This window comes from Neofelis nebulosa, chromosome 6 (assembly GCF_028018385.1).
Source record: "Neofelis nebulosa isolate mNeoNeb1 chromosome 6, mNeoNeb1.pri, whole genome shotgun sequence".
NCBI classification, from domain to species: domain Eukaryota; kingdom Metazoa; phylum Chordata; class Mammalia; order Carnivora; family Felidae; genus Neofelis; species Neofelis nebulosa.
Window position 1 is genome coordinate 75,613,471 of NC_080787.1, and position 21,423 is coordinate 75,634,893.

General features: G+C 39.2%; 1 pseudogene; it reads right to left on the minus strand.

The window, feature by feature from the left end:
- Window positions 1-1,232: 1,232 nt before the first annotated feature.
- On the minus strand, window positions 1,233-21,067 carry LOC131515435 (cyclin-G1-like; annotated as a pseudogene).
- Between the last annotated feature and the right edge of the window lie 356 nt (window positions 21,068-21,423).

Sequence of the window (21,423 nt, forward strand, 5' to 3'; positions counted from 1 at the left end):
AAATAAATAAACTTAAAACAACAACAATTTGGAGCTGGCTATAATAATCATACATGGGCTCACCGGGCTTCTGGGCATAAGCCTGAATCTTATTCCAATTAGTAGGTTTGGGGAAAGCCCTAGCAACGGACTGGTGAGGTTGCTTAGCAGAAGTTGCATGAATGTGATCATATAACAAGGCAGATGGTCATGCCTTGTAGTTCTCAGACTTCTAGAGACCTTCCAAGATTGTCCCAATTGACAGTGTTCATCCAGAGTTATGCCTGGCTCTGCTGAAAAGCATGTGGACCTGATATAAAAGTGAGAAACTGGGTTGATAAGTCTCAGTAACTATGTTAAACTCCTCAGCAAATTTTTGAGGATCCTCAATCACTTTGGGAAAGTGTTTGTCCCTTGTAGTTCAGCTTTAGGTAGGGACTGTCAGAAATTCGGGGTTTAGCATTTGGCTCCTCAGAGGGTCTGCCTTTAAAGGAGCAGTTTTTTTTTTTTTTTAATTTTTTTTTTTTTTTTTTTGAGAGAGTGCCAGTGGGGGAGGCACTCTCCCCAAGAGAGAGAAGGCAGCAGAGGACCTAAAGCAGGTTCTGCATTGACAGCAGAGGGCACAATGCAGGGCTCACAAACCTGAGCCAAAGTTGGATGCTTAACTGACTGAGCCACTCAGTGCCCCTAGAATAGCAAGTTTTATAAAAACAGCCCTTAGTAAAAACTTATGGAGTGTTAAGTCAAGTTTTTGGACCAAAGTTAATTTATGTTGAATTTCACAATAAAACCAGTTTTTCTTGATGGGATTAGATGGAGACAGTGGATATTGTATAAGTTTTGTCACGGATACAAATATTACCTGTTTTTTAGAAAAATATTAAAGATAACCTAATATGCCAAAATGACTAGGTCTGTAGTTTTGCTTTTATAAAATGCCCTCAAATTTAAGTGTAATTTCCAAGTAGCAATAAAGTCCACATCTCTGGATTATCTATTATTTGCGCTACAGGTACCAAGAAACCATTTTCCCTGCCTAGAATAGTAACCCTTATTATGCCTTAGAAGTGCATTTGTGAAATGTTGGTTTAATGTATACCTCATAATTTAGAATTTAATTAGGTTACCACTTTTAATACCATCTAAATACAATATACTGACCCAATCTAGAAAGTTGGATCAAAGTTTGAAATGAAGATTCACATTTTACCTTCCCAGGCTTGTTATTAACATTTCACATTTATACTCTTAGCTTTGACTTGTATGCCTCACAGATGAATTCAAATTTAATTATAATTCCACTACACCATGTTAATTAGGTAGCTTTCCCAAATCTGAGAACATCAATGCTAATCTCTTTGTGATGTTTTGAGGCTTCACAGCTTAAATCCATTATAGTATTATGGAATCTATAGTTTAGGATTGGGGAGAAAGGCTTCAGAGGAGTATTTTGTTGTTGTAACAATCCAATTAAGGGACCATTTCAGGAATTGTTGGAAGGTGGGTTATTCTGTAGTAACTATGCTTCAACTGTCATGCAGTACATCCAGAAACAATCCATTTCAACTTCTGAACATTTGGTTTGGAACACTTGTTTGATGAATTTTCAGTTAAACACTTGGATACAAGCTCTTACTTACGAGAAGGTCAAATCTCTGCCGTTTATCTTGGAATGTGTCTAAAGACATTCTATTCCTTCTGTTAACTCTACACACTTGTTGCTTGGATCTCCAGTGCAATGATAGACAACGCCAACACAGAAGGCTGGGCTTTAGAAAATATGATCCTGCAGTGGCATGCCTTAAGTTGAGTTTCTAGTCTTTCAAAATTAAGGCTATTCTTCTTTCAATTGGCAAGTTCTCTTGAGTGAATGAATAGTAGAGTTGCAGAAATTGAAAGGCGATAGTAGCTTTGACTTTCCAACATACCTTCTCCGATACAATCTTTTCCATTCTCATCAAGTCTGAAACCGTGAACCTATGCTGGTTTATTCGGATCAAGTCAGTTGCCAATGGGACATTCCTTTCCTCTTCTACTGGTTTTACAGCCCAACAGAAGCAGCTTGGCCCAACACACCCAAGGTCTGTACCTTCGTTTGGGACAGGAATCTGTCCAGTAAATTCACAGCTAGAGAAAGTGTCTCTGTATCAAAGCCAAAGAACTGTTAGACTAGGAAGATCTTTTACTTCAAAGTCCCTTAGCCTTGCAGTCATTCTGAGGCCATTATCGTGTACAGATTCAATTAGTCTCAAGCCACAGACCTTTGGCTGACATCTGCACTCCTGCTCCAACAGAGCATTCAGCTGGTGTAGCAGTTTCTGAGAGTCAGTTGTTGTCAGTACCTCTATTATCTTGACTGTGACTGTGGCTCCTCTGCGGTAACCTCCCTCCCTGGGCCTGCTCTCACCTCACCCCACGGTATCAAATCCGACATGCTCACGAGGCGAAGGGACTTGACGGTAAGAGGTGAGCGGCCTGGGGAGGGGGGGCTGTCTTGGGTGGAGGTCTCTGCAACGCTCCCAGACGACAGTGCCCACCAGAGTCAGCTCCTAGCCCTAAAAGAGCAGGTTTGTAATAGGTTGGGGAGAGGAAGAAATGGGTGAGGTTTGAAGAAAAAGGGAAGTTCCCTGAAAAGATTAGAATGAAGAAATAGAGGGTATAAAGGATGTGGAGCCAGTGCAGGAGGAAAAAAGAGAGATGGTGTCAGGACATCTGGCATAAAATGTCTGTTGCATACCTGGAGACAAAGAAGGAGGGGGAGGTGAGCAAGAGGGTGCCTGACACAAAGAGCATGGAAGAAGGGAGAAAGGCCTCAGAAGTTTTTTGTCTTCCATTAATTGTTCACCTTGGTTAATTTGTAAATGGTATTTTGTAAAGAGGTGTTAGAATCCTGAAAATGTCTGGAAGCCTCAGGTTACAAGTTAAAATAGGCATCTTATTATTATTATTATTATTATTATTATCATTTCATTTAGAGCCATGGCAATTTAATTCTGAAAAAAACGTTTGGGGAGATTGAAAGTTCCCTGTAATAGCCATTGTGGTGTAAATTATCTTTAGCTAAATTGGCCCATGTAATTAAAAATGTTCATGAGGAGGGCCATAGTGTTTAAACCGTAGGGTTTAAAACTAAGTGAGGGTCCCAGAAAAATGGCTCTCCTGAGACAGTTTAGAGGATTGGGATTTCATTACTCAAAACCAAGGTTCAACAAAACAAAAAAGAACTCACCAGAAAAGACAAAGCTTTCACAAAAACAGAAAAGATAAAGCTTTTAAGCAGATCCCAAATTAAGCCTGGAGAGCTCAAAACACATAGAGAGTGGGTCTTTAATCCAGGAGAAAACTTACCTCAAACTCCAGCATCAACCAAAAAGCAGTTAGAGCTCACTGGGTTCAGTGGGTACCACCACCTGTTTCTCACCAGCCTTGGAGTTGCTGGGGTTCTACTCTGGATCCTACTCATCTGACACCAAGTAATATTGACCTTAGAACATTCAGTTATTTTACCAGCAAAATGGCTTTATTCAGGAATAACAGAAGAGTCGCAATTCAGGTCATGTGAGCTATGGTAAAACCACAGGCAAATCTGGAGATCAAAGGAAAGGAGTGTTGCTTTGCAGAGGAAAGGAGGACCCTGGGGGGGCTGCTTTGAACAAAAGTCTACTGGAGGAAAACAAGAGTACAGAGTGGTGACAGTTTCTCATTGACTGAGTTGTGGTCTTTTCTCATTGGCTGAGGTAGTTGCTGGCATGGAGAAATTCTTCCTCCTGCTGGAGTGGTAAAGTACGTTTCTTCCTACTTAATGCAAGATACATCTCTTCGGATTGGGAACTGCAGTTGAAGAGAATGGTATGAAGTAAGAACTTCTCCTTCCAGCCTCACTACCCCGTTTTAAATGAGGTTTCCTCTATTCAATTTCATAACTGCTACCAAAGAGATAGACCAGACAGGAATGCGGAAGTGGGTCCAGGGGAGTCTAAATTAAGAGGAGGTAGGGGCGCCTGGGTGGCTCAGTCGGTTAAGCGTCCGACTTCAGCTCAGGTCACGATCTCACAGACCGTGAGTTCGAGCCCCGCGTCGGGCTCAGGGCTGATGGCTCAGAGTCTGGAGCCTGCTTCCGGTTCTGTGTCTCCCTCTCTGTCTGCCCCTCCCCCGTTCATGCTCTGTCTCTCTCTGTCTCAAAAATAAACGTAAAAAAAAAAAAAAAAAAAATTTAAATTAAGAGGAGTTAGGGAAAGTGTCAAAAGCCTGGGAATTCCAGCTATTGGGGTGGGCTCTCTGGTGCTTGAAATGTGTATTTGTAAGGAAGATGATAATTCACATGAGGTATCAGAAAATAACTGAAATTAGATGAGCAAAATTGTAAAGTAGGTTAAGGATGTTAAGGATTCTGATTCTAACTGCTTATGTGAGTTGCTTATAGTTTTAAGCAAAAAATGATATATGATTATACAACATAATATCTCTATATATCAAGTTAACCTGGTTGCTTTTTTGATTGAAATGGTAAATTCTACTTGTGTGTGCTTTCTGTAAATTTGTATTCATGGAACATGACCCTTTATTTACTACTTGAAGCAGCAAAGCAGGAATTCCTTAGAGTTTATTTTGGATGCAATATATCTGTGATGCTTTGGCATTGTCCTGAACATTTTACAAGTATTAGTCATTTAATTCTGACAATAGTCCTCTGCTGTACTGTGATTAAGCTCGTTTCACACATAAGAAAAGGAGACATAGAAAGGTTAAAAAAACATAGACAAGTGAAATAATATATCATTGGTGGTGGCAATGTGATTTGTCTCTGGTGCCTCTGCTCTGCTCTTAAGCATTAAGTTGTGGCGTCTCTAGGTAGAACTACTGCCTGGTTCTTTAGTCCTCAGTGGAGTGGGATCAGTGTTCGAAGTGGAAAATGCTCTAGGGCTGAATCTGTGAAAGCTTGTTAGCTTAACAGGAAGAGAGAAGGCAAAAACAATATAATAAAAAGAGGACAGATTTCAAAAAAGCAAAGTCATCTGGGACATTTGTGTACAAGGCTTTTGTAGAAGGAGTTAACTACCATTGGGAAATTTGGGGTGTTATTTAGTATTTACAAAGTCACTTCTAAGAAAAGGGCTTGAAATTCTATCAGGTAAATCAACCGAAACTATCCCTCAGGTGACTTTAGTCCAAAAAAGCTTTTCTTACAGAACAGTACAATAATGATACCGGGTATAATGATACCCTGGAGACAGTAAGAACCCCCTTCCATACACACATATGCATATACTTTCATATATGCAACTTAATAAGGCAGAGTTGTGTGTGACTCAGTTTAAAACATTTCCATGAATATCAAGTTAAAGCTTTTTTGATGCATCTTTGGATAAATATGATATATGTACAGTTCTTTAGTTCCCTGATTTTTTCTAAATAACCCTCAGAACTGCAATTTTATAAAGTATAGTATTTTAGTGTAATTAATTCACCTGTACCAATCCATCCATCTTCATAAGTTATCAATATTTTACCACTATTATATCCTCTATCCACTCTCCACCCCTTCCTGATTATTATTTGTACTTCATTTTATATAAAATGTATATACCTTTATTGAAATGTGCACATCTTAGGTATAGAGTTTGAACAAAGATATGTACACATGTTATTTGTGTATTTATTATACTATAGAACATTTGTAATTCACCAGAAAGTTTCCTCCCAGTTAACCCCTACCCCTTATGGTAGCCAGCCTCTAAGATGGTCCACAGAGATCACCATATTCCCTTGTACAGTCTCCTCCCACACTAAATAAGATTGACTAAGGTAACCCATAGGATGTGATAGATATGATGCAGTATATCTTTAAAGACATTTCAGATTTCATCTTGCTCTCTTTTGGATCACTGTTTCTGGGAAAGGTCAGCTGTCATGCTGTGAAGATACTCAAGGCACTGTGGCAAGGAACTGAGGCCTACTGAGGCCCGAGTCAGTAGGGACCTGAAACCTTTGCCAACAACCATCTGAGCGAGCCATATTAGCAATGAATCAGCCAGCCCTGGTCAAACCATTAGATGACTGCAGTCCTGGCCATTCTCCCGATTTGAGTCTCATGAGAGATTCTGAACCAGACCTTTTGGGCTATGGTACTCGCAAATTTCAGAAACTATTTGATAATAATTGTTTGTTATTTTAATCTGTTAAATTGGGGGTAATTTCTGGTATGGCAACAGATACTACTGCATTCTCAATATATTTGTTCTGAGTTTTTATATTATTATTAATTTGCCTATTCTAGAACTTCATATAAATGGAATTATACTGTGTGTCATTAGTAATTGATTTTTTTTTTTTATCTCTCTCTCTATCTATTATGTAATCTCCATGACCAACATGGGGCTCAAACTCACAACCTCGAGATCAAGACTCACATTCTCTTTGACTGAGCCAACTAGGTGCCCCAGTAATTGATTTTAAAATATAATTTTATCTTTAATAGTTTGAACTTTACTTGAAAAGTTTCTGAAGAAATTAGTTATTCATTGAATTACCAAAGAAGCAATGTCCAATGGATAATAGTTTTTAATTGCCTTAGCAATTTCTTATTCATGTGTGTGCGTGTGTGTTTGTGTAACCCATTATTTATTTAGCCTTTTCATCACATTTGTTTGTTTGTTTATTTATTTAATATATATAATTTATTGTGAAATTGGTTTCCATACAACACCCAGTGCTCATCCCAACAGGTGCCCTCCTCAATGCTCATCACCCACTTTCCCCTCCCCCCCCCCACCCCCCATCAACCCTCAGTTTATTCTCAGTATTTAAGAGTCTCTTATGGTTTGCCTCCTTGCCTCTCTGTAACCTTTTTTTTCTTCCCCCTTCTCATCCCCCCCGGTCTTCTGTTGAGTTTCCCAGTATCCACATATGAGTGAACACATATGATATCTGTCTTTCTCTGCCTGACTTATTTCACTTAGCATAACACTCTCCATTTCCATCCACGTTACTACAAATGGCCAGATTTCATTCTTTCTCATTGCCAAGTAGTATTACATTGTATATATAAACCACATCTTTTTTTTTAATATGAAATTTGTTGTATAAAAAAACCCACATCTTTATCCATTCATCAGTTGATGGACATTTAGGCTCTTTCCATAATTTGGCTATTGTTGACAGTGCTGCTATAAACATTGGGGTACAAGTGCCCCTATGCATCAGTACTCCTGTATCCCTTGGGTAAATTCCTAGCAGTGATTTTGCTGGGTCATAGGGTAGATCTACTTTTAATTTTTTTGAGGAACCTCCACACTGTTTTCCAGAGCGGCTGCACCAGTTTGCATTCCCATCAACAGTGCAAGAGTGTTCCCATTTCTCCACATCCTCTCCAGCATCTATAGACTCCCGAGTTGTGCATTTTAGCCACTCTGACTGGCGTGAGGTTGTATCTCAGTGTGGTTTTGATTTGTATTTCCCTGATGAGAAGGGACGTTGAGCATCTTTTCTTGTGCCTGTTGGCCATCTGGATGTCTTCTTTAGAAAAGTGTCTATTCATGTCTTATGTCCATTTCTTCACTAGATTATTTGTTTCTTGGGTGTGGAGTTTGGTGAGTTCTTTATAGATTTTGGATACTAGCCCTTTGTCTGATATGTCATTTGCAAATATCTTTTCCCATTCCATTGGTTGCCTTTTAGTTTTGTTAATTGTTTCCTTTGCAGTGCAGAAGCTTTTTATCTTCCTGAGGTCCCAATAGTTCATTTTTGCTTTTAATTCCCTTGCCTTTGGAGATGTGTCAAGTAAGAAATTGCTGCAGCTGAGGTCACAGAGGTTTTTTTCCTGCTTTCTCCTCTAGGGTCTTGATGGTTTCCTGTCTCACATTCAGGTCCTTCATCCATTTTGAGTTTATTTTTCTGAATGGTGTAACAAAGTGGTCTAGTTTCATTCTTCTGCATGTTGTTGTCCTGTTCTCCCAGCACCATTTGTTAAAGAGACTGTCTTTTTTCCATCGGATATTCTTTCCTGCTTTGTCAAAGATTAGTTGGCCATACATTTGTGGGTCCAATTCTGGAGTCTCTATTCTATTCCATTGGCCCATGTATCTGTTTTGTGCCAATACCATGCTGCCTTGATGATGACAGCTTTGTAGTAGAGGCTAAAGTCTGGGATTGTGATGCCTCCCGCTTCTTTTTCAATATTACTTTGGCTATTACTGTGGTTCCATACAAATTTTAGAATTGCTTGTTCTAGCTTCGAGAAGAATGTTGGTGCAATTTTGATTGGGATTGCATTGAATGTGTAGATAGCTTTGGGTAGTATTGACATTTTAACAATATTTATTCTTCCAATCCATGAGCATGGAATGTTTTTCCATTTCTTTATATCTTCTTCAATTTCTTTCATGAGCTTTCTATAGTTTTCAGCATACAGATATTTACATCTTTGGTTAGGTTTATTCCTAGGTATTTTATGATTCTTGGTGCAGTTGTAAATGGGATCAGTTTCTTTGTCTTTCTGTTGCTTCATTATTAGTGTATAAGAATGAAACTGGTTTCTGTACATTGATTTTGTATCCTGAGACATTGCTGAATTCATGTAACAGTTCTAGCAGACTTATGGTGGAGTCTGTCGGGTTTCCTGTGTATAGTATCATGTCATCTGCAAAAAGTGAAAGCTTGACTTCATATTTGCCAATTTTGATGCCTTTGATTTCCTTTTGTTGTCTGATTACTGATGCTAGAACTTCCAACATCATGTTAAACAACAGCTGTGAGAGTGGACATCCTGTCGTGTTCTTGATCTCAGGGGGAAAGCTCTCAGTTTTTCCCCATTAAGGATGATATTAGCTGTATGATTTATTATCATAAATGGCTTTTATGATATTTAAGTATGTTCCTTCTATCCCGACTTTCTCGAGGGTTTTTATTAAGAAAAAATGCTGAACTGTGTCAAACGCTTTTTCTGCATCGATTGACAAGATCGTATGGTTCTTATCTTTTTTCTTTTATTAATGTGATGTATGAATAATTCTTTTTATATGCTGTTGAATTTGATTTGCGAGTATCTTGTTGAGAATTTTTGCATCCATATTCATCAGGGATATTGGCTTGTAGTTCTCTTTTTTTTGCTGGGTCTCTGTCTGGTTTAGGAATCAAAGTAATGCTGGCTTCATAGAGTGAGTCTAGAAGTTTTCCTTCCCTTTCTATTTTTTGGAACAGCTTGAGAAGGATAGGTATTTTCTCTGCTTTAAATGTCTGGTAGAATTCCCCAGGGAAGCCATCTGCTCCTGGACTCTTATTTGTTGGGAGATTTTTGATAGCTGATTCAATTTCTTCACTGGTTATGGGTCTGTTCAAATTTTCTACTTCTTCCTTTTTGAGTTTTGGAAGTGTGTGGATGCTTAGGAATTTGTCCATTTCTTCCAGGTTGTCCAGTTTGTTGGCATATACTTTTTCATATTATTCCCCGAAAATTGCTTGTATTTCTGAGGGATTGGTTGTAATAATTCCATTTTCATTCGTGATTTTATCTATTTGGGTCCTCTCCCTTTTCTTTTTGAGAAGCCTGGCTACAGGTTTATCAATTTTGTTTATTTTTTCAAAAAAACCAACTCTTAGTCTCATTGATATGCTCTACTGTGTTTTTAGATTCTATATTGTTTATTTCTGCTCTGATCTTTATTATTTCTCTTCTTCTGCTGGGTTTGGGGTGTCTTTGCTGTTCTGCTTCTATTTCCTTTAGATGTGCTGTTAGGTTTTGTACTTGGGATTTTTCTTGTTTCTTGAGATAGGCCTGGATTGCAGTGTATTTTCCTCTCAGGACTGCCTTCGCTACATCCCAAAGCATTTGGATTGTTGTATTTTCAGTTTTTATTTTTGTTTCAATATATTTTTAAATTTCTTCTCTAATTGTCTGGTTGACCCATTCATTCTTTAGTAGGATGTTCTTTAACCTGCATGCTTTTGGAGGCTTTCCAGATTTTTCCTGTGATTGATTTCAAGTTTCATAGCACTGTGGTCTGAAAGTGTGGATGGTATGCTCTCAATTCTTTTATACTTATTAAGGGCTATTTTGTGACCCAGTATGTGATCTATCTTGGAGAATGTTCCATGTGCACTTGAGAAGAAAGTATATTCTGTCACTTTGGGATGGAGAGTTCTAAATATATCTGTCAAGTCCATCTGATCCAATATATCATTCAGGGCCCTTGTTTCTTTATTTATTGTCACATCTAGACAGTGCGTAGAGGCTTATAATTGTTAGTTCTTCCTGATGGATAGACCCTGTAATTATTATATAATGTCCTTTTTCAACTCTTGTTACAGCTTTTAATTTAAAGTCTAGTTTGTCTGATATAAGTATGGCTACTCCAGCTTTCTTTTGACTTCCAGTAGCATGATAGATGGTTCTCCATCCCCTCACTTTCAATCTGAAGGTGTTCTCAGGTCTAAAATGAGTCTCTTGTAGACAGCAAATAGATGGGTCTTGTTTTTTAATCCATTCTGATACCCTATGTCCTTTGGTTGGAGCATTTAGTCCATGTACATTCAGTGTTATTATAGAAAGATATGGGTTTAGAGTCATTGTTGTGTCTGTAGGTTTCATGCTTGTAGTGATGTCTCTAGTACTTTGTGGTCCTTGAAACATTTCACTCACAGAATCCCCCTTAGGATCTCTTGTAGGGCTGGTTTAGTGGTGATGAATTCCTTCAGTTTTTGTTTGGGAAACCCTTTATCTCTCCTTCTATTCTGAATGACAGACTTGCTGGGTAAAGGATTCTTGGCTGCATATTTTTTTCTGTTCATCACATTGAAGATTTCCTGCCATTCCTTTCTGGCCTGCCAAGTTTCAGTAGATAGGTCTGCTACTACACTACCCTTATGTGTCTACCTTCGTATGTTAAGGCCCATTTATCCCTAGCTGCTTTCAAAATTCTCTCTTTATCCTTGTATTTTGCCAGTTTCACTATGATATGTCATGCAGAAGATCGATTCAAGTTACATCTGAAGGAAGTTCTCTGTGCCTCTTGGATTTCTTACCTTTTTCCTTCCCCAGATCAGGGAAGTTCTCAGCTATGATTTGTTCAAGTACACCTTCAGCCCCTTCTCTTCTCTCTTCTTCGTCCGGAATTCCTATGATACAGATACCGCTCTCTTTGATTGCATCACTTAGTTCTCTAATTCTCACCTCGTACTCCTGGATTTTTTTATCTCTTTTTTTCTCAGTTTCCTCTTTTTCCATAATTTTATCTTCTAATTCACCTATTCTCTCCTCTGCCTCTTCAATCTGCACTGTGGCCACCTCCATTTTATTTTGGAGCTCATTTATAGCATTTTTTAGCTCCTCGTGACTATTTCTCAGTCCCTTGATCTCTGTAGCAATAGATTCTCTGCTGTCCTCTATGCTTTTTTCAAGCCCAGTGATTAATTTTATGACTATTATTCTAAATTCTTGTTCTGTTATATTGCTTAAATTGGTTTTGATTCATTCATTAGCTGTCGCTACTTCCTGGAATTTCTTTTGAGGAAGTTTCTTCCGTTTCATCATTTTGGCTAGTTTTTTGTCCCTTATGCGTTTTAAAAGCTTGTTGTGTGCTCTGCACCTGTGAGCACTGCTATATTAAATGGGGGTCATACACTGTCCAGGGCCTGGACCTTCAGGAGGTGTTTTTTTGGAGATTGTTACTTGCTCTCTGTTGTTGTGTTTGGTTATTTTCTTACCCTACTTGTAGTAATATTTTGGACCCTCCCCCAGGTGTGCTTTGATTTGTTACTTGGTGTAGCCCTGTAAAGGAAACAGATAAACAGGAGACAAAAACATACAAACGCACAAACAAATAAACAAAAACAAAAATCTAAAGACTAAAAACAAAAAAACCCAAAAACGCTGACGACAAGTAAAGAAGAGGGTGATGCGGTGCTGATGTAAGAGGACATACAAAGAGAGAAATGACAGGAACTGGGGTGCTTGGGGGGGGGGGGTGGTGAAGAAAAAATAAACATTGACTAGGCGGAGAGACTGAAAGGCTTAATCCAGAGAGAGTGAAAGTAAGATAAAGAAGGAGGCGGGGAAAACGAAAGGAAGATAAAATTACCCAGACCGGGAATCTATATGGCTAGATTATTCCAGAGAAAGAGAAAGGAGTGTAAGGAAGGAGGTATAGAACATGTATCAAGATAATATATTAAATATGCCTGTTTAGACAGACCAATAACCTGAGTAACCGGCCTAGGGGAGGGAAGAGATAAGGAGGAGAAACGGGAGGGCGGGGCGGGGGTGGTAATATATCTATATATCCAGAATTGACCTATAGTTAATCCTGGCAATACTGCATCACTTGTCTCCAGTAGCTGTCCGCAGGGTCTGTGCCGCTTGGGTGTATACACAGTTACCCAGTGCAAAGGGGCGTGGTTTGGTGTAATCTGAACCCACTTCCATTATGTGCCCCAGGAGTGATCCCTGAGGCCCTGCCTTGGTGGTGGTGGGGAAGGGGGGAATGGTGACTCCGAGTCTCTTCTCCACAGAGTCAGACCGGTGGACTCAGTTTGAGTCGTCCTCACTGTGCTGTGGGAGCAGAGGGGGCGGTCCTTCTCGCTCCACTAACACTCCCCTGACCCTGTGCTTGGGTAGGATTCAGAGTCCTGCTCCGTGAGGTCTGGCGCTGGAGAAGCGCCTCTCAGTGCGGCGATATGTGGTCCCAGCTGGCTTTGTCTGTGCCATAGCACTTCAGGGAGGACCGTCTTCTCCTACTGCAGACTGAGCCTCCCGCCTTGCCACCACGAGGCCTCGCCACCACAAGCCCCGCGGGTGGTGGACGCAGGCTGGCTTTGTCTTTTCCCACAGCACTCCAGGGAAACAGTGGCCTTTTCCTCCTACAGACCGTGCCCTTGGCCCAGCCACTGTGTTCGGGAGTGGCAGATGCAGGTAGGTTCTGTACTATCGCGCAGCCCTCCAGGGAGGGATCCACTTTCTCCAGCTGCGGACTGAACCCCTGACCTACCACTGCACCCAGGCCTGGTTCCCCTCCTCCCCAGGTGCTCGAGCAGGGAGCTGGCTCCAGTCCCAAGAAAGCCCCACAGTTTGAGATCAGATCCCTCTCAGTCTCAGTCTGAGGTCTTTCTCCTGTCCAGCTATGGTCCTGCACTTCCCTAGGCGCTCTTTCTCTTCCCTTTGTCTCTCTGCAGAAGGAGGTCCCTCCCCTCCGTGCCAACATGGCCTTTTTTCATCTCCCCCAGTTCACAATTACCCACCTATCTTTTTTCCAGCTTTCCCATTCTCTTCCTAGTAGATTCAGTCTCTTTGCCTCCCAGGCTCTGGTGTTCAAAGTCCTTTGGCTTCTACACTTCTTTGTTTGAGAGACACGGGAAGTATGGATTCCTCCTACTTCTCCGCCATGTTGGCCAATGTCTCATCACATTTATTTAAATAAAATTACTTATTTAATCCTTAAGAATGATCTTTTTGGGATATTCCACTAGGACCTAGCTCAGGGCCTTAAACCCAGTTTGTGCTCATTAATACATGGTAAGTAAATACACAACTAAGCCAGTCAGTTATTGCCAACAATTCCAAATGTCTGGGTGATAAAGGATTAGATTGTGTGGTTCTTCCTACCTGTTCTTCATTTTCTCACTCATGCTTGCTGACCTGTAACTTGTGTCACAAACCATAACAGAAGTAGGTGTTGGACAGGGCCAGTTTGAGATTTCTGTAGCAATCAAAAGCAGCTGGGACAGGGTCTTGCATCATCGTGGACCCAAAACACATACCACCTGCAGATTTTGGCTGGTAATTCTTAAGTCGGGAATGTCAGGATGATATCACAAAAATGGACAAAATGTAGTTTCTCTTTTCTGAATCCAAGTTTTACCAGTGTCTCTGGATAATGCTACCACTTATTTTTGAGAACATACACATTGTTTAATTCCAAAGACATTAAGATAGGAAAATCTAGGTCCATTGTATTCATAACCAATATGGGGTATGAAAATTCAATTCTATAATAGAGTTTTGAAATTTGTTGCTTAAGGAGATACAGGTGAAATTGTTGAATTCTGTTCTCAGTGATAACAACCTCTTGGAAGTCCCTGGGTCTCTGCTTACCTTTAGAAGACCACCTCAAATGTAAATCTTTGCATCCAGTTACAAGTGAATCATTAATTTAAAGCACTGCAAAGATAGTCTTTTATAGTCATACTCAAATGGCTAAGTTCACCTTGTGTTGATTTTTCTTTTTTTCCTTGAATATATTTCTCTCTTATTATTATTATTATTATTATTTATATACAGCTAAAAGTGGTCAATATTCTTTGAAACCCAGTCACTAGGTAAGTGGAAAAGTAGGTAACCAGAATATAAATTCTCAAGCCTCAAAATATGATGGGAAGAAGTCAAAAAAGACAAAAGAGCCAGTTTAAAGGGGCTCGCAGTGGTTCAATCTGGGACAATTGAAAAAACACAGTAATGATGATAGTAATGAATTATAACACGTGAGTATAACAAAAATCCATGGGTCCATGCTGACATAAGTACATTGAATAAATAATTACACGAAGGATAAGGAACTGCTATTTATTAAAGGAGAATTCTAAGTAATAAGTGTGGAAAGAATGATGAAAATAGAAAAGTCATATTTGGCAAAAAGGAGAGGAATAATTGTTTTAGGCAAGCATCATCAAATGGGTGCTAAAATTAGCACATGAAAGTATTTACATAGACCTGAAGTATCTTCCCACAAGATATTTATTAGTTACGAAGAGAAAAATAGTAACATTATAGTACAGAAACCTGGCAGACATCCCTTTAATCAAAGTTACCCTCAACTTTAAAGAGATAAATTGATATCATGTGCCTTGTGATAATCCCCATGAGGAGGACACAACATCATTTCCCTGGCATTCTTGTCAAAAAATGCATATCCTGAATTTAATCACAAGCAAATATCAATCAAACCCAAACTGAGGGATATCCTACAAAACAATAGGCCTCTATTCTCTAAATATATCACATTCTTAGAAGACAGACACTAAGCAAGTGTCTAGATCAGTGTTCTAGAACTTTAGCATATATCATAAATATCTGGGAGGGTTTGCTAAAATGCATATTGGTGTTTCCCACCCTTCCCCCTAAGAATTTCTGATTCCTAGGTCCAGAATAGGGCCTGAAAATCTGCATATCTAATGAGTTCCTGGGTTATACACATGCTGGTGGTCTAAGGACCACACTTTGAGAACCAGTGGTCTACAATGGACAAACTATAGCCCATCAGCTAAATCTACCTGGTTGTTTTTCTAAATAAAATTGTATCAGGACATAGCCACACCCATTTGTTTATGTACTGTTTGTGGTTGCTTTCGGCCAAGTTGAACAGTATTGCTAGATATCATCTGGCCCACAGAGCATAACATATTTATCACTTGTCCCTTTACAGAATATGTTTCCTCACCTCTGATATAGAATCTGGTTTAATTATGCAACATGAGAACTAAATATATGTCTCTTGAATTAGAACCTGGATAAGAACACAGTGATATCAGTGGGAAACTTAGCAAAATTGTATGAGATCTGCAGACGAGGTAGTAGAGTTTATCAATATTTTTCTGTTTTTGATGGTTGGACTGTGGTTCTGTAAGATGCTAGCATTTCAAGAATCTGAGTGGAGGCTATATGGGAATTCTTTGTATGACGTTTGCAACTTTGTGTAAGTCTGACATTTTTCTGAAATAAAATGTTTAAAGTATACCATAAGACAACTAAAAAATCCCAAAATTGTGTCCTTTGTAAGCTGACTGTTACACACGTGATCAGGTTAAAGATGTGCTGAGAGAGTACCTGGGTTGTAAATGATGAGAGAAGCTACTCCAATACGAATTGCTCCCTGAATAACAAGGAAAATTCCATTACATTATAGAACAAGTTTCAACTTATGGACCCAAAATTGATTGCACCTTCTACCCGGATGGAATAAAGTGCGAGAGGCATCCTCTCTCTGAATTTAGAGGGGAAAAAGCATTGACACCCAATTTAGCTCTCAACTGCACCCCCTTGTCAGGAAATACTGCGTGTCAGGACGTTTCGTGGGCAAAACAGTGCTTGACTGGCTCATAATAAACATTCTCTATTATTATTTGTTCTTATTGTTTCTATCATCATGCTTGGTTTTGTTGTAATGAAATCCCCGGATTGTAAGCTGACATCTTCGGAGGGCCCAAAGAGGCACTGTTAGGTACACATCTCACATGTGGCTATTGCAGGGAATTCAGTAGTGTGGGAATTCAGGAGTGGGAAAGGCATTCAGCTCTGAGTACACTCTATTCCCTGTGGATCTCTCTATACCTGATTATCTTGCTTCTTTCCAGCTTCTCCCTACAGATGGCAAAAAGGGATTCATTCTGATTTCTTTTCTTTCCTACCCCAAACCTTGCTAAGCCATCACAGATTTTTCCTGGTAGCAGAACAATTCAGTGATTTTTCTATAATAAGCTAATAGCTTCAACAATTCTAATCTTCACACATTTAAAAATTAAGTGTGTGTGTGTGTGTATATATATACATATATACATATATACATATACACGTGTGTGTGTGTGTGTGTGTGTATAAATGTATGTATAAACAAACAAGTGGGGTAATATGCAATTTTCTTTTTTCTTTATGTAGCTTTTTACTTTTAGTTTGTACTTGAAATTTCCCCATGATGTGTCTCCGGCCTGGTACTGAAGCCTGCCTTAGGCACTGAACTCAAGGAAACTCTCACTCTCCAGAGGGAAAATGGAGCTCCTGCCCCACTGTCACTTGATCCCTTGTCACGATCGTGCTTTATGAACGACCTGAGACTATGTTTCTAACCTCCTTACATTTTATGACCAGGGATAGAAAAAAAGAGAAGAGGGCAGAAGTCACACCAACTCCAAAACGGGATCACAAGCAAAAGGTGGGGGATGGAACTCTAGTGAATCTCTAGAAGCATATTCCACCCACTACAACCTTGTTTGTAGAGGATGAGTTCTACTGAGTCCTGTTTATTCACATTTTTTCTAGTCCTCACTGCATGCCAGTAATGAGAGGTAGGCTTCAGCATCCCCATTTCCAAGGTGAGGAAACCAACCATTAGGGATGGATGACTTAGCCGGGCTACACAGCTTTCAAGTCACAGCTTGTTCCTATTTAGCTCATTTTTGTTGTTGTTCCGTTTCATTTTTTAAATCAAAGATTATAGGTAATATGCCAAGAGCCCTGTCATGCATACCACGCAAGGTTCCTGATCTTCACAGCTTCAGTCTGTGACTGAAGTCTGGTGACTGAAATCTTTTCAAGCATCCCCTACTATTTTCTAATTCCCTTTTCACACAAATCAAGATTTATAGCAATAGACTCCCCCCTCCCCCGCTTTTATAACAACAAACATAACAATGCCGGTTTCTCCATGCTTCTATGATGGGGGGAATGTCTAGCTTCCTTGAGTCTCTTACATGTGTCACACCTTCTCCCATTCCAGTCTCACTCATCTAAGAGTATCTTTGGAAGAGAAAGCAGAAAGAGACAGAGATAACCTTTCATCCTGGGAGTGGGCATTTTCGTTTGCAGGAGAACTGGTTGGCTGACTGCCTCCTGCCTCCTGTCACCTGATGCTGACGCTTGCAAGTCCTGCTGTCAGGGATACTGAACAGCTGGAGCCTCCACTTTGTTGGATTTGAGGGCCTCTCCAGGGTTTGCAAGGAGGTACTGTGTTGCATTTCAAAATAATTTCCTCGGCAAAATTATTTTTTTCTGTTAATTTTAACTCTTAAAAATCAGTGGAGGAACTGAATATTTTGTGGTGTGATAATGGCAATGTAATTATGTACGAAAATACAAATGTTAAAAAATTTTCAAAAATAGGTGAAGCAGTTGAGCAAAGTCTTGATAATTGCTGAATCTGGGTCATGGGGTTCATTGGACCATTAACTTTACTTTTGAGTATACTCTGAATTTTTCATAATAACAATTTATTTTTTGTTATTTATTTTTTTATTTTTTTGAGAGAGAAAGAGAGAACGTGCATGTGTGCAAGTAAGCAGGAAGGGGCAGAGGGAGCAGGAGAGAGAGAATCTTAAGCAGGCTCCACGCTTAATGCAGACCCCGGACACCAGGTTCGATCTCACGACCCTGAGATCATGACCTGAGCTGAAATCAAGAGTAGAAGCCTTAACTGACTGACCCACCCAGGTGCCCCTATTTTTCACTTGTTTTAAAGTCAATTATATTTTTAGGAGGTGGTAAAAATATCATGAAATCCAACAAACAGAAAGTGTGCAATCCCTAAAAGGTTGGAGGCTTCTATCTGGGTCTCTGTTATATTGTTTAGAACACAAATTTAATTATATCTTTTAAGCCCTAACTGAAAAGCGGCTTCTTAAGTATAAACAATATAAAAATCTAATAAACACCTTGATATTTGTTATAAACAATAGAATGATAAATAGTAATATAATAAGTAATACAGTATAACATGTATGATCACATATAATAATAAACTATGGTATACTATAAATAATTATTCTTATTTGCTATTCTAATTAATAATTATAAATAGCTATAGTAAATACTGGTCCTCCACTAGAATGGTGCTATTGCTATCTTTGTGTACAGTTGAGGAAACAGCAGTTGGCCATGTGGCCCTCGGCCTTCTTTCAGGTGTTGTAGGCAGGCTGGTTCATTTATGCTGGGGTAACAAGTCTCACTTGCTTCACCCAGCTTATCCTCCATGTCTGTTGTGTCACAAGGTCTTGTGAAATGGACATATAACACCTAGTTTTCAGATTACCACAGCAGAGGAAGAGAAAACTGGGGGGGGTGGGGAAGGGGTCATTTGGCCCAGAAATAGGAAGTATCCCTTTGAAAAATTAGTGCATTGTCTATAACTAGTTACAGGGCTTTACCTAGCTGCAAGGAGAGTGGGATTAGGGCATGGCCATTTAGTGAGCGATAACATTTCTCTGACATGGGTGGATATATGACAACCCATGATCTGAATATGAGAGCGCTTCTGGCAGCAAAGATCCAAAAGCCTTGGGAAAGGAACATTGTTTTTACTGGATCTCCTAGAATGAACAGCCTCTGGAGAAGCAGTGTTGGGAGTGGAAGGATGGTGGTGGAAGGAGGGTACCTGACAATCAAGTACTAAATGTTTTAGAGATCTGTTTTGCTAAAAAGGACAGGCTCTGTAGGAAGTTCTGGGAATGACGTTTAGAAATCATCAATTATATAGAGTCATATATACTATGCCAATAGGTTTATACTGTAGACAAACTTACTGAAAGGTGTTTTTTTTTTTTAAAGTTTAAGTGTGTTTAAGTAAGTTTAAGTTCGTTTTTAAGTTTGCTCGTTTATTTATTTACATAATCTCAGCGTGGGGCTCAAACTCAGGACCCTGACATCAAGCGTCTCATGCTCTTCTGACTGAGCCAGCCAGGTGCCCAAAAATTTCCTGAAAGTTTTTGACACTTGAACTGATATTATGGAATAGGTAGGGGCAGTTTAACTGTGCCATGCCATGGATGAGGATTCCCTAAATGTAGAAAAGTATGGTGACTTGTGTAGGGCCATAGAGGTAATTAGTAAAAGAACTAGGGTTCAAATTTCTGTTTCCTCATTCCAAGTTCAGATTTTGTTTAGTTATTTCTTGATTATGAGATGATTTTGGAAGATTAATCCAGTAGTGGTGTACAGAATGGATAAGGTGATAGGAAGGCCAGAGATGGGAAGACCAATTTAGCTAATAAGTTTTTTCTAAATGATGGCGAAAGGACTCTGAACTAGGCTGTTTTTCAAGAGGTATGGAGAGAGATATGATTGGAGCTTGAATGAGAGAAGTGCCCTCCCATTGGAGTCAGAGAACACTTCTCCATGCCTTTATGACTTCATGGACCAGGATGTCAGCCACATTCGTACTTCTACCTCTAGTGAGGTTGCAAGGGGGAAATGAAGCTGTGTGGCTCAATCCCACATTTTCTCCCCTTATTTTCCTTCTCTGCCATGCAGTAGGGGGATGGGGGCCTGTGGTGGTCAAGCTCAGCTTTGCAACTGGTGGATGAGTAGAATTCTGTGTTGGAGGGGAGAGTGTTAGCATATTCATGTGGCCATGGATTTCAAGCCACATTTTCAGGCTCAGCACTGTCAATGAAATTGCTATTCTTCTGGTCACCATTTGTGTCTCTAGTGTGTTTTTATTTTTTAGTTGGTTCTAAACTCAGGAAAAGAACGGGTGGTTATTTATTACCCTCCTCAAGCTGCAACAGAAAGAATAGAGGCTGTACAAAGGGAATCATAACTTTGGGATGGAAAAGACCTCGGAAATTTTCCGGGTCAACACTTTCTTTTTATAAGAAAAAGAACTGAGTTGTAGAAAGTTTGGCCTACTTGAGGTCACAGTTACAGCTGAGTAAAGTGTTGAATACTATTAATTCAGAGATCTTTCTCTTTCTAGATAAGGATACAATGGTAATGGGAAAATAGTCAACTATAAACAGCCAGCAGCATGCGTAGCAGGGAGGTGGATATAGGCCCAGAGCTGTATATTTAAGAGATTTTTTCCACCCCCTGTGGAAGTTTTATGTGTTTGTAATTGAATCTCTCACTAATTTCTTTATGCTTTCCAAGTGTTATGTAAATATGTATCTAGAAAATAGAAGCCAATACAGAAAACACAAATATATGTTATATATATATATGTGTGTGTGTGTGTGTGTGTGTGTGTATATATATATATATATATATATATATATATATACACATATATATATCTATATCTATATAAAATGTAGGCAAATATTTATAGTTTGTTTTTTTACATCACAAACCTTAACCCAATTGGAATTTTGATATGGCATGAGGTAGGACATGTTTAAATTTTCATGTCAAAATATTGTTTAATTAATTTGCTGAAAATATTATTTGTTGGAAAACCCATTTTTTCTCACTCATATGAAATAACACCTGTATCATATATCATCTCTTATATATACTTGGTACTTTTCCAAACTTACCTTTCTGTCCATTGATCTGTCTGGCTGTATCTTTGCCAATTTCATTCTGCTGTAGGTAGTTTGAACTGCACCTGACAATCATCATGGACAGCATGGGAAAAGGTCAGGCATTGGGTTCAAGCTTACCTGGGTTTGAATCCAAAGTATCTCACTTGTAGATGTATATCCATATGGAAGTGAATTAACTCTCTGAGCCTCTGAGTATATTCATTGGAGAATGATAAGAATTGTCATTAACTAACAGAATTTCCATGAAGGTCAGGGAAAATACATGTAAAGCACTTACACTTAACACTCTTGGATAGGAATATTATATAAATACTTTGCATTATTAATAAGCTTTCACTTAAAAATTCCTTATACTATGTTAAATTCAATGTTGTGTATCCACATGCAAGCTTATAAAGCATAATAAACATGGAGATTGCTTCTTTTATT